At 47.6% G+C, this 13382-nt stretch overlaps 1 pseudogene; it reads left to right on the forward strand.

Moving 5' to 3' along the window:
• The window catches only part of LOC136508205 (protein unc-13 homolog), a 63260-nt pseudogene that overhangs the window by 48435 nt on the left and 1443 nt on the right, over window positions 1-13382 (forward strand).

The following is a 13382-nucleotide window of genomic DNA, read 5'->3' on the forward strand; positions in this document are numbered from 1 at the left end:
TATGCCAAGCTTCTGAGAAGACGAGTACCCAAACACTCCTGGAGTTTCTCCTAGAAATGAGAGACAAAAACTGACCCTCTATCAGAGATGATGGTGCGAGGAACTCCATGTAGGGTCACAATCTGATCAAAGTATAACTCTGCATACTTCTTGGCATTATATCTAGTGTCCACCGGGAGGAAGTGGGCAGACTTGGTGAGACGGTCCACAATGACCCAAATAGAATCAAAGCCCGAGGAGGTGCGGGGTAAACCCATAATGAAATCTAGGAAAATATCCTCCCATTTCCAAACAGGAATGGGCAAGGGCTGCAGATATCCAGGAGTACGTATATGATCTGCCTTGACTCTACCATAAGTGTCACACTCCGCAATGAACTGGGTGATATCTTGCTTCATGTAAGACCACCAGTACAGTTGGCGTAGATCATGGTACATCTTGTTGCTACCAGGGTGGATAGACAGCTTGGAATGATGGGCTTCTTTTAAAATCTTTCTTTTCAACTCTTCATTGGATGGAACCACCAGCCTATCCTTGTACCTCACGACTCCCAGCTCATCAATGCTAAAATGAGGTCCACGTCCTTCAGCTAGCAACTTCTTGATGTGAGGAATCTCTTCAAGGTCTTCCTTTTGTTCCCGAATAATTTGCTCCAGCAGCTCTGAGGTCAAAGCAATCTGAGCTAGCACCTCTGTGTGGTGAAGTGACAAGGGTATATCCTCAACCTGATGTGACTTACGACTTAAGGCATCAGCTACCACATTGGCTTTTCCTGGATGATAGTGGACTTCCAAATTATAATCCTTGATCAACTCTAACCATCTCCTTTGCCTCATGTTCAACTCAGACTGAGTGAAAATATACTTAAGGCTCTTGTGGTCAGTGAAGATATGCACTTTGTTGCCCAACAAATAATGCCTCCAAATCTTCAGAGAGTGAACTACAGCAGCTAGCTCTAAATCATGGGTAGGGTAGTTCACCTCGTGCTTCTTCAGTTGGCGCGAAGCATAAGCTATCACACGCCCCTCTTGCATAAGCACACACCCCAATCCTATCTTCGAGGCATCACAGTAAACATCAAAGGGCCTCTCAATATCAGGTTGAGCCAATACAGGAGCAGTGGTCAAAGAAGTCTTCAGGGACTGAAAAGCTTCTTCACAAGCTGGACCCCAAACAAACTTAGCTTCTTTCTAGAGCAGCTTAGTCATGGGCTGGGCTATCTTGGAGAAATCGGGGATGAAACGTCGATAGTATCCAGCTAGCCCAAGGAACTGACGGATCTGGTGCATAGACCTAGGAGACTTCCAATCTAACACATCTTGCACCTTGCTGGGATCTACAGAAACGCCCTCAGGTGTCAACACATGTCCCCAAAACTGCACTCGATCTAGCCAAAACTCGCACTTGCTGAATTTAGCATACAGCTGGTGCTCTCTGAGTCGAGTCAGGACTATCCGAAGGTGACAGGTATGCTCTTCATCATTCTTGGAGTAGATCAAAATGTCATCAATGAACACTACCACAAACTTATCCAACTCCGGCATGAAGACTGAGTTCATTAGGTACATGAAGAAAGCCGGGGCATTGGTGAGACCGAAAGACATCACTAGGTACTCATACAACCCATACCTAGTAGAGAAAGCTGTCCTTGGTATATCCTGTGGCCTGATCTTGATCTGATGGTAGCTCGATCAGAGATCTATCTTCGAGAACACCTTGGCACCAGCTAACTGATCAAACAAAGTATCTATGCGGGGCAAGGGATACTTGTTCTTAACTGTTACCGCATTGAGGGGGCGGTAATCCACACACATCCGCAGGGTACCATCCTTCTTCTTCACGAAAATCGCTGGACAACCCCATGGTGAAGAACTTGGGCGGATGAAACCCTTGTCCATCAACTCCTCTAGTTGCTTCTTCATTTCTGCTAGTTCTCTCGGAGCCATGCGGTACGGACGCCTGGAGATAGGAGCAGTACCAGGCTCAAGCTCAATGGAGAATTCTACCTCACGGTCCGGTGGCAATCCAGGAAGATCTTCAGGGAAAACATCTGGAAACTCACATACTACTGGAATGGAGGTAAGATCAGGAACGGCTTCAGCATGGGCAGCAACAGGTAAGACCGGTTCTGAGGGTATGATGAGAGACATCCTATCCTTAGAAAATGGAAGCCGTAACTCTACACTTCTTCTCTTCATATCCAATACTACCCCATACAACCGCAACCAGTTCATTCCAAGAATAGCATCAATGCCTTGCCCAGGCATTATCATGAACTGTAGACGGTAAGTGTGGGTGGCTAATACCAAACTTACTGTATCCGTGCGGGTATTGATGAACATCTGAGAACCCGCAGTATGGATCTTATAGGCATACGGTATAGCCAATAGTGATAAGTTGTGCCGCTCTACAAACCCCATGCTCATAAAGGAATGCGATGCACCAGAATCAAACAACACCAAAGCTGGATGGGATTCGATGGTAAACATACCAGCCATAACTGTCTCTTGCTGCACAGCTTGCTGAGCATCCGTGAAGTGCACCTGACCAGATCTGCTGGGCACCTTCCTCTTGATGAAAGTCCTCTTAATCAGCCTGGAATTTGCAGACGGCTGAGACGGCTGAGCTGTCTGCTGCTGAGGACACTCCCTGGCATAGTGGCCATCCTTGCCACACTTGAAACAAGCACTAGGCTTGTTCCCGAATCCCTGACGAGGTGGAACCAGCTGTCCCTGAGTCTGCTGGGGCTGCACCTGCTGCTGAGGTGCCTTGTACTGAGTAGCAGAAGTCTGTGATGTCTGCTGGGGTGACCGGTACGGAGGCCCGCCGGATGGTTGATAGGGCCCCCGCCTAACAATCTGCACCTTCTGAGTATGGGGATGGCTGGAGGATCCAGCTGCCACCCACTTCCGCTTCCAATCCACCTGAGATGCCCGCTGGAAACCCTCAAGAGCAATGGCGGCGTTCATCAGAGCCCCAAAGGTCTGATAGTTCCCCAGGTACAGTTTCTCCTGAAGAGCAGGAGTGAGACCGCGAAAGAAGCGATCCCTCTTCTTGTCATCCGTGTCCACCTGACTACCAGCATACTGAGCCAAGTGGTTAAACTGGGTCACATACTCCATTACTGTCCTGCTCCCCTGACGTAGCTCCATGAACTCGGTCACCTTCTGGTGGATAACACCAGCAGGTATGAAGAACTCGCGGAAAGCGGTGGAAAACTCCTGCCACATCGCTGGGTGATCCGGCAGCTCCGCGGCCTGGAAAGTCTCCCACCAGGCACCTGCGGACCCCAAAAGCAGTTGGGACGCAAAGTGCATCTTTTGCTCGTTGGCCACTCCAAGCAGCCGAAACTTCTGCTCCAACGTGCGAAGCCAGTGCTCCGCCTCCAATGGATCGTCTGACGGTGTGAACATGGGCGGGTGGGTTTTGAGGAAGTCCTGGTAAGAGGACTGTCCCTCAGGACAACGAGCACCACCCCAATTCCCACCGTTGCCTCCGGGGCCTCCACGGGCGAGACCCGCGAGGGCCTGTGCCATAATCTCCATGGCACGAGCTGTCTCCCGACGAGCAGTGGCTGACTCCTGGCGAGTAGCCAACAACTCCACCATGACCTCCGCGGCGAACAGCGGCGGAGGCGGTGGCGGAAAAGGCTGAGGAACCAAGGGTGGAACCTCCCGAGCTCTCTCGTTGCCATGCTCAAAGGCCTGAGCACTGTCACCATGGCCCTCGTTGGCCGCTCCTGAACTGGTGCTCCCACGTCCGGACCTCAGATTCATCTATAAGAGAGACGAACCATCCATTAGGACACCTTCCCGATCAGGATCCAGGGGTTAAAGAAATGGCAGCACATTTTTTTAAGGCATTCATTAAGTTAGTCCTACCAATTTACTACTTTCATTAAACGTGAAGGGGGATTCCTAGTTCAAGTAAGATGCTATTATATGATGCATGCTTCGACCTATACGTTCACTCAAGCCGGAATATAGTGGCGTTCGTAAAATTTTTGGCACATCGCACACTCACTTTCCGTATACTAAGCGATTTCTTACGTCATGTAAGTCAGTGTACCTGTAGAAACTGATTAGATAAAACCAGTGCCGCTATCCTAGATATACCATATGGCTAGGGCTTATACTTAACTTAATCGCATCCTACTTTTCGCAAAACTTTTGTTGGTCCACTTTTAGTTTTGTAAAAGAGTGAGGAACTCGTGACCATTATTGGCTCTGGTACCAACTATGGCAGAACCACCCGAAATAGCGTACTTACGAAGGTGCTCGTCTTCCATCAGACACTAAGCACCCCGAAAGTAACTACAGCGAGCGGTGTCCGTCGGGCACACCCTAAGGGAGAACCCGAAAGATCCACATTTTTCCCAAGGATCCAATAATGAAAACGAGTTACAACACAAGTCTATCTCATACATTAGAGTTTCTTGAAAAGTATATTATTACAATACCAAATACAGAGTGCGAAATAATAAACAGCGGAATATTAAAAGATAACATCTAGCGATAAGATAACGAGGATTCTGTCTGAGCCCACCAGATGGATCCTCCACACAAGGAACTCCTCAAGCGTCACCTGCAACAGGGGTAAATAAACCCTGAGTACACAATATACTCGCAAGACTTATCCGATAGTGGGAATACTTTCCCGACTCCAAGGAATATGCTAGGCTTTATGGTTTGCTGGTTCTCTTTTAGCAAAAAGCAATACTAATAGTGAGTCCTTATTGATACATTATTATCATTAGCCGTATTAAGTTTTCATCTAGTCAATCTATATAAGCCTGTTCTACTTTCAAGCAAGAGTTGAGCAATCAGTTCCATTTCTTCTCCTTTCAACTTTCAGTTCTTACTACGGTGCTAAACCGCAGACAAGCCGTACCGGATAACCCGGCGATTCGCGAATCAATGTGCCCAGCTAGGTGCCCCGAAGACACACGCTCCGCTTGTACCCCAGGCACAAGCAGGACTAACCCACCACTCTCCTGTCCCGAGTGTCCAGGTCCCCGTCCAAACTTGGACTCCAAGCCCCCACATCCTGAGTCCCGGACTCAGTGCGGTGCAAGGACCTCCACCACCTCCTCTTCCCATCAGTCGGTCCGGAAAGAGCCGGATCCGCGACAAGAGAGCAGCAAGCCTTCCCTGCGCCCATACCCAAGTATGTGCTCGGGACAATAATCTGTGACTTGCCTAGAGTCATATGCAACGACCGGTCCTTAATCGACACAGATAGGGAAAAAGTGTAACCGGGCTATGCCCTGTTGGCCGCAGGACACAACCTCTCACACCCACCAGTACCAAATCCACATCCCTGTCCAGTCACCATTTTCCTTTCCATTATTTCATCATGATATCACAGTTTAAACACCTATTTGCGAGTAACAACAGGTTACTCACGCTACCGACATCCTGAGCATAGCAGCTACTCGACCTATACTAGTAGGACTCATGGTGGATATATTTATGCATGTAGCTTCCATAAAATGCCTGTAACGTAAATGCATATCATATAAATATATTCAGATCATTTAAAAATAGGGGTTATGCACCGGGGCTTGCCTTGGGCAGGCGCGGTGTCAGCAAAGTCAGTGACGTGTGGCTCCGGAATATCCTCCTGCACGAGGATCTCCTCGTACTCTTCGATGACTTCGTCGTACTCTTGCTCGCCGAAGGTCACGATCTCCAGTGGCTCGTCCTCTATATGCATGCAGTGATGATGATGCAATAATTAATATATAGGCAACCGCAACTCTTAAAATAAGAATACATCTACCAAGCTACTAAGCTAACTCTAATGACTAATACGCAAAGTTACCTATTATTCCCACTAAACAAGTATGAAACATTTCATGTATTATCTTAGCAACTAAAGGCATCCTTATTGTTAATATCAATTTACTATATATATAATAAAACAAGGTGCACTAGCTACCATGCATCATAAAAATTTATTCTCTAAATAACCATAACGAGCATTTCAAAATAATAAAGTAATCCTAAAGGTATCACTGAACTATACGAACTAATTACACTAACAGATAGATCATGAATTTAAGAATCTAACAAAATTTATTTCACAATCAATAAATAAATTCAAATGAGCTCTAGAGATGAAGAAAACGATATTATTGGAGGAGGCTAATCACACAATTGAACTTGTTGACTTGCACATGACTGTGGGTCTAGAATTACTAGATGAGACCGCGAGTCAAGAAAATAAGAAGAAGAATGAAGGAATTCTTACAGGCTAGCTACCTCAGAATTGAATGAAGTGCCACCTACGGTGATCGATGTGCGGAGGCAATGCAAGAGGAGAGACACCAGGGAGCTTAGCAAATGCTTGCCCTGCATGGAGTGGAGCAGAGCCATATATAGCACTGATCGTGGGTGGTCATGACAAGCCAAGTAGTCAGGAAGCATGAACGAGTTGGCAGGGTTGTCCTCTGGCTCCGTGCCGTGTGCGGTGGTGAGGTCTTGGTCATGAGAGAATTAATTCAATAATGGACTTTGAGTGATCTTGGACTTACGAGCACGTCAGGACTGGAGTGGGCTTTGGGGCTGAACGTGTTTGGCGGTGGGGTGCTAGTTCATTTATGCAGGTCAAGGAATTAATGGAGGAGGAGACCACAGGTCAAGGAAACATTAGAGAATGAAAAGATCAATTATAGACTAGCTACCTCAGCTTATTATTGCAGCTCAGGAGAAATCGATAGACGCAGCTTTCACGGGTAAGAATAGAGAAACTTGATTCGAGAGAAGCAAGTGAGCAGCGGAGCGAAATAGCTCGGCGTATCCTTTTAAAGATAGGAGACGCAGGAAATGGAGAAGCAAAGACGTGACAGCGACGCGTCATAAGATTAGTGGCTAAACTAGCTTGCTTAAAGGTAATAAAGTGCCGCGGGAACGACGTGCTGTATGGATAAACAGCGTGTTCCACTGGCACGGTGATTTTTCCTCGGGTAAACAGTAATTTCTGCGCGTGAACAGTGTTTCGTCGGATGAACAGTGTTTTCTGGGCCGCTTCGGCCCTCCCGTGCGGAAAATCTTCAGTGCTGCAGTGCTGTCGTGAGGAAAGGATCAAGCATCAGAAACCGTGTTTTCTACTGCGAATAGTGTTTCTGCGCTGCTACAGTGTCGCATGTGGAAAAAGTGCCTGACCTTCATTTGCAAAACAGCTGAGCAGTGAGCGAGCGGAGTGCTTAGCGGGCTGAGCTTGTGAGTGAGATTAATGCGTAGCGTGTGCGACACACTATGGCAGTGGTAGCGCGTCGTACACTGATGATTTTGCAAGGCGATTAGCAAGCGAAGTAAAGGCGGGATAATTAGAACAACGAGAGATTACAGTGGCGCGTCGCGAGATTGATGGAGATAAAAATCTTGCCAAGTGGTATGCTAATAATTAGTGAATGACAATAATTTATCATTTGACTTTGTGGCTATGGAGCTCTCACGTGAAGAGAGATGACGTGCTGGAAGGACAACTTAGACAAGGAATAAATTAGAGCTTAATTTGAGAATTAGTGCAGTAAAATTTAATTTCTCATTTACCACATGCAATAATACATAAACATGATGCTCATGACATGGTTTAATATTTTGATTAAGACGTAACACCGAGGGTGTTACACAGGACGTAGGGTATTACGTCGACCAGACGGCCCGAACCTGTCTAAATCGCTGTCTCTACGCTTTGTGTCAGCATCTGGTTCCTGATTACGCGCACCGTCTACCAATAATCTACCACCACGGGCACCCCCCTCGATGGACTGCCGACCATATTTCGTCGACACTCATGAAGATAGCAAATGTTCAAGAAATGGTCTTTATTGATAAATCAAACAACTGGTTCCATACTAGAAGATTCTTTCAAATGGTATTCACTTCCTACAAGTGGTATCTATACATAGTATCAATCATGCAAGACGATGGTTCCATAAGTGATCCTCAACTTTAAGTGATCATCAAATGAAGAATGCATCTCTCAACTACAAGAGCTCAAGTGTATCAAATGGATGACCCATGCTATCACATAGGGGGAGATATACCACAAATTGATATCAAGATAAAAAATCCTACATATGGTATTTCAAGAAGCCCTACACAAGATACAAGTCGTACAAGTTACAAGTGGTATCTACAAGTGGTGTCATTCCAACAAACAAGTAATGTCCATAAAAATGCAAGATTCAAGCCTCAACCATCTACCCCAAATGCATACCTTTGCATTAATAAGAAGCACACCTTTTATGGAAATTGATGACAAAGGGGGAGATAGTATACAAAGATATGAAAGCTTATATAAGGGGAGAGATAAATTGTGTAAGGGGAGAGATAAGATATAAAAGAAATAGAGGTTGGACATGAACATGGACAAAGAGGGAGCAACATTGGAGAAAAGAGAAGGATCAAAATTCTTGGACAAGAGAAGCACACAAGTAGGGGGAGCAAGCTCATGAACTTTGAGTGATTGCATTTGATATGTGCATATTCATATGCTTGCATAAGCTCTCAAATTCAATATGCATGCTTGTGTGGTGTATGCTAGTTGTAGAACTTGAATGATGATGTGATAACTAGCATGCATAGGATGATAGCTAGACACTTGGTATGTTTTTCAAGTAACGCTAGTACCTTGCTTTTAATATTGATCTCACAAGGTATCTAGTGCTTTTATTTCTAAGTGATATCTAGCTAACCATGGTGCTAAGGATGAACTTTAAGGTGCAACTCCGATTGGTATCACACTTCAAAGGTTTACTCTATACACCTTAGCATCATCCGGTAGTAATTACTCTCCCCCTATTTTAATCTATGCATATGTGCGACCTTCAAATCAAACACTCTAGCACATATGTAGGGGGAGCTAATACTACTATTTCGGGTTTGTGGTACTTGTCCAAAATCATTTTTATATGGTAAAATTGCTTGGGCAAGCAACATGAATCCAAAAGAGCTTAATTTCTATATCTTTGTAGAGTTGTCATCAATTACCAAAAAGGAAGAGATTGAAAGGTCATTGTGTGGTTTTGGTAATTGAGTAACAACCTAGGTGGACTAATTGTGTTTATGTGAGATACACAGGTGATTAGTCCATAGGTACATGTGTGTGAGCAACATATGCCATGAAGGTGAAAATGGCTTGGAGATGTTGCAAAGCTCACTCATGTGATGATGAAGGAGCTTAAATGCACATGAGACATGACATTGAGTCATGTGATCAAGGTGGAGAAGATCAAGACAAGACTTGGCTTGATGGACCGGTTTTAAGCGTGAAGGGCAAGTCGAAGGCTTTGGAGTGATGGACCATGTGGCGGTGAAGCTTGAGCAAGACTTGGCGCCGATGGATGATGGCAACGGTGAAGAGCAAGTAAAGTTAAGATCGATGAACCAATATGATCACGTGATGATATGAAGTGGATCATATCATTATTGATCATGTTAGTGCATGTGTTGCATCAACAATGGAGGAGATGGAATGGAATGCGCAAGGCAAAGGTACAACCTAGGACATTTCATTTCACCGGTCATAGGTGTGTAGAGAAGTTTATGACCGGGTTTATGATAGATGGCCGTACTATCAAGAGGGGCAAACTTGTTTGCATATTGGTCATCTAGTGCCACTCGAGTGATCTAACTTTACATCGTCGCTAGGATCGAGTGGCGTGGCAAGTTGAGTGGCTAATCCTTTGGAAAATGATTGTGAAAATGCTAACACATATACACATGATGGTGTACACTTGGTGGTGTTGGCACATTTGCAAAGGAGAAGAAGTTGGTGATGAAAACGAGTAAGTCGCGCTGGTTATAGAGTGACCGGACGCGTCCGGTATGGTGACCGGACATGTCTAGTATTCGGTGACGTACTCAGCGATCGGACGTGTCCAGTCGTGACACCAGACGCGTCCGGTGTGAATCAGAAAACACGGTGTTTGGCAGTACAGTCGATCGGACGCTGGCTGCGTCTGGTCCGGTGTGACCGGACGCGTCTGGTCGTCAGAGGATGCTTACTGTACTCGATCGGACGCTGAGGCTCAGCGTCCGGTCGGTTTCTAACTGTCGCGTCTGGTTGGCCCTGGAGGCTTACTAGACTCGACCGGACGCAGCGGTGTAGCATCCGGTCGTTTCGTGCTGAGCGTCCGGTCGTCGTGTTAGAGAGCCGTTGGAGGCAACGGTGGGACACGTGGCGGTCAGACAGCTATCGGACACGTCCGGTATAGCGACCGGACACGTCCGGCATAGCGACCGGACACGTCCGGTATGCACGACCGGTGTGTCCGGTGCAGCATCCGGTGCTGCGTCCGGTCGGCCTGAAAAAATGTCCAATGAAGGGGTAACGGCTCTATTTGTTTGTGAGGTTATAAATAGAAGCCATGGTCGGCCTTGGGCCGCAAGGTGAGCACACTAGAGCCTTGGTGGCTTGTGTAGTAGTGCTTGGGAGCCCTCCATCTCACACATACTTGATAGCGATCATTCGATTGTGTGAGTGAGTGATTCTAGTGTGATTGCATCGTGAGGTTGCATCGAGTGGCACTAAGTGATCGAGTTGCAAGCCGGTGGTGCTTGTTACTCTTGGAAGTTGTCACCTCCTAGACGGCTTGGCAGTGGTCTCCGTGGAAGCCTGCAAGAAGCTTGTGTGGTGCTCCGGAGAAGTGCTTGTGAGGGGCACTTGTGCTCGCCTCGTGGGAGTCGCGAAGAGCAACTTTAGTAAAGCGTGTCATTGAGCTACCCTCACTCAAGGGGTAGGTTCTTGCGGCGCCCGATGTGCGGGCTTAGCGGATGATGCTAATTAGCCGCCGAACCACCAAGTGAGCGGTCAACACAACGGGGCCTAGCGTGTTGGCAAACACGTGAACCTCGGGAGAAAAATCATCGTGTCAACCTTGTTCTTTCCGTTGGTTTGCATCCCCGTTACACAAGCTTGCGATTATTTTCATATATATTAAGCTTGTGTTGTTGGTCTTGTAATTTGTTAGCTTGTGTAGCTTACTAGTTACCTTCTTGCTTGTGTAGCATAGAAGTAGCCCCCTTACGTGGCTAATTTGGTTTGTGTAACCTTGTTAGTCATATTGCTTAGTTTGTGTAGCTAAGTAATTGCGCTCTCTAATTTGGCATTGGTTGCCTTGTTATTGAGCATTGTTAGTGAGCATTAGGTGGCTTTGTGCTTTTGCTTACTAGCATGTGTAGGAGCTCCCTTGTTGCTTAAAGTACTAGCGGCATAGGTTTGTGTGACCTTGCTTCTAGAATTGATCAGTGAGCTATAGCTAGCTCGGCACCTTTGTTGCTTAATTAGTATCTTTGGAAGGTGCTAGAGAACATAGATAGAGGGGTGTAGTCTTGGCTAGACCGATCGTCTTAATTCCACACTTGTTTCGGTTAGCCGACGCAATTAATTTTAGAAAAGACTATTCACCCTCCTCTAGTCCGCCATCTCGACCCTGCAACAGGACGTCGAGGTGGTAGGTGGTCGTCGAGCATGACGTCGCACCTGGGTGTTGCAGGGGCTTCTAGGACTACGCGGAACGGGAATACCTGTTCATCAAAGACAACGTGACGCGAGGTGATCACTCGGTGCGTCGCGACGTCGTAGCAGCGATAGCCATGGTGGTCTGTGGGGTAGCCGATGAATACGCAGAGCACGGAGTGGGCGTCAAGCTTGTGGTTCGTGGTGGCTGTGAGGTTGGGGAAGTAGCGACACCCAAACACACAAAGCTCGTTGTAGGTCGGTTCGACGCTGAAGAGGAGGGCGAATGGTGTAGTGGTGCCGGTGGCACGACATGGCCGCCGTTTAATGATGTATGTCGCCGTGGACAGTGCCTCTGCCTAGAACGCCAGGGGAGCTGCACTATGAAGAAGCATTGTTCGAACACAATCATTAAGAGTGCGGAGCACCCGCTCGGCTTTCCCATTCTGCTGTGAGGTATAGGGACAAGAAAGGCAAAATTGTATGCCATGTTCCGCGAGAAGGAGTCGAGAAGCAGTAGAATCAAACTCCTTCCCATTATCTGTCTGTAGAGCAAGAACGGGTAGACGGAACTGAGTGTGGACATATGCCAAGAATGCGCTTAGGGTGGGCAGGACCTTGGACTTTTTCCACAGAGGGAATGTCCAGAGGTAGTGCGTGAAATCATCAAGCACAACAAGGTAGAATTTGTAGCCGGAATGACTGACAACAGGTGATGTCCAAACATCTGAATGTATTAATTGAAAGGGAAAATATGTATGTGATGTAGAGTCATTGAAAGGTAGATAAACATGTTTGCCCAATCGACATGAAGAACAAGAGTGTGCCACTGATTTATTACAATTGAAATCAAAACTAGCTAAAACTTGAGAAAGAACATGATGTCCGGGATGGCCGAGGTGCTGGTGCCACAAGGAGACCGTCGAGGATGATGAAGCGGCGAGAGCTTGATGAGCCGGTAACCGGAGAGGGTAGAGGTCACCGCGGCTATCACATCGAAGCATCTCCTCCCGCGTTGGAAGATCCTTAATGGAGAAACCAGTGGGGTCAAATTTGATAGAAACATTGTTATCGCGAGTAAGACGTCGGACAGAGATTAAGTTCTTAATTAGAGAGGGAGCAACAAGAACATTGCGCAAAAACAAAGGGGAAGAGGAAGTGGGGATGGAGCTGAAGGTCTGATGAGTCATGGGCAATTGGGCACCATTGCCAACCGTGATCACGAAGGACGAGGGTTTAAGGTGTTTAGGGAAAAAATTACCAGGGGACGAGGCCATATGAGTGGTCGCGCCTGTGTCGAGGTACCATTCGGCGGTGCTCAGAGGCTGCGTGGGCACGCCGACTGTGGATAGCGCCTGGTGGAGTAGATCCCAGTTGTCGAAGGAGCCGCTGTTCTGGGCTTGGGAGGCCATCATGGCCTGCTGTGGCCGAAAGGGTGGGCGGGGGCCCAAGACGCCGGTGGTGGGTGCACGAAACCGGGCAGGCCAAGCCTACACGTAGCCTGTCCAGGGGTTGTAGCCCATGGGTGCCTGGGGGCCCACGGGTGCCTAGGGGCGTTGGCCGCCGCCACCGCCGTTGTCGCGTGGTCCGCGCCCGCGCCTGTGCCCGTGCCCGAGCCCACGGTTGTTCTTGGGGTTGGCGGTGCGTAGTGGATCACTGGAGCTGCTGGTGCTGGATCCATGCCCGGCGGCGAGCGCCTGATTGGCATCGGTCTTGGCGTCATGCTTCTCGCTGAGTTCCTCAAGGATGAGGAACGATCTGGCACTCATGAATGTATGGGGTGGGAATTTGGCGGTGATCACTGGTTTGAGGTGGCGGTAGTGAGGATTGAGCCCACGGAGCAGGTTGAGGACCTGGCTGGGCTCGGAGATAGGATGACCGATCGAACGCGGTTGATCGACGAGGCGCTTCAG

The sequence above is a fragment of the Miscanthus floridulus genome, chromosome 1 (assembly GCF_019320115.1).
Source record: "Miscanthus floridulus cultivar M001 chromosome 1, ASM1932011v1, whole genome shotgun sequence".
Lineage (NCBI taxonomy): Eukaryota > Viridiplantae > Streptophyta > Magnoliopsida > Poales > Poaceae > Miscanthus > Miscanthus floridulus.